At 37.9% G+C, this 1,013-nt stretch overlaps 1 non-coding gene across 1 annotated transcript; it reads right to left on the bottom strand.

Annotated features, from left to right (window-relative positions):
* Positions 1 to 557: 557 nt before the first annotated feature.
* LOC111725913 lies at positions 558 to 663 on the bottom strand. Its single transcript, XR_002773856.1, has one exon. It is a non-coding gene; the product is annotated as a U6 spliceosomal RNA (small nuclear RNA).
* Positions 664 to 1,013: the final 350 nt, after the last annotated feature.

Here is a 1,013-nt window from a genome sequence, read left to right as displayed (position 1 = left end):
CACAAGATGAAACAGTAGCTCTTGCAACTCAGTAAACATTCACCTTAGTGGTGAAAGGGATGACAAGGGTTGGGACATGCTATTCTTCTCATGGGAAGGGACAGAGGAAAAGAAAATTTTCTTTTTTCTTTTTTTATTAAATCATAGCTGTGTACATTAATGCAATTATGGGGTACAATGTGCTGGTTTTATATACAATTTGAAATATTTTCATCAAACTGGTTAACGTAGCCTTCACAGCGTTTTCTTAGTTGTTGTGTTAAGACATTTATATTCTACACTTAGTAAATTTAACATGTACCCTTGTAAAATGCACTGTAAGTGTGGTCCCACCAATTACCCTCCCTCCACCATCCTCCCCACTCCCCTCCCCTCCCTCTCCCCTTTCCCCTCCTTCTTGGGCTAGTTGGGTTATAGCTTTCACATGAAAGCTATAAACTGGTTTCATAGTAGGACTGAGTACATTGGATACATTTTCTTCCATTCTTGAGATACTTTGCTAAGAAGAATATGTTCCATCTTCATCCATGTAAACATGAAAGAGGTAAAGTTTCCATAAAAATATGCAATGCTTCACAAATTTCCATGTCATCCTTTGCAGGGGCCATGCTAATCTTCTCTGTATCCTTCCAATTTTAGTATATGTGCTGCCGAAGCAAGCACTGAAAAGAGAATTTTCACTGGTACTCCAAGAAAGCTATCTCTTTCCTCATCTCTCACTTGCTCTCAATGGGGGAGACTGAAGATATACTCTTTGCTGCCCAGTTCTTGGTGGCAAAGCTCACCATGAGAATATCTAGTGTCATTGTTTCTAGACATGAGAAATCCCTACAGTAAATACTCATTAAAGCCAGAAAGGTCTCACTAGTTACAACACTTTTATGTTTCCCATCCATCTGTTTCACAGTATTGAGTATCATCAAAATTGCTTACAAACAAAGTGGGAAGACACTAAACCAGCAATTAAACATGTAATTATTTAATTATACTCTGTTAAACTCTGTGAAGGAAAT

This window comes from Otolemur garnettii, unplaced genomic scaffold (assembly GCF_000181295.1).
Source record: "Otolemur garnettii isolate 467f Iridium unplaced genomic scaffold, OtoGar3 scaffold00002, whole genome shotgun sequence".
NCBI lineage: Eukaryota > Metazoa > Chordata > Mammalia > Primates > Galagidae > Otolemur > Otolemur garnettii.
This window is presented reverse-complemented; position numbering and strand designations above follow the sequence as displayed.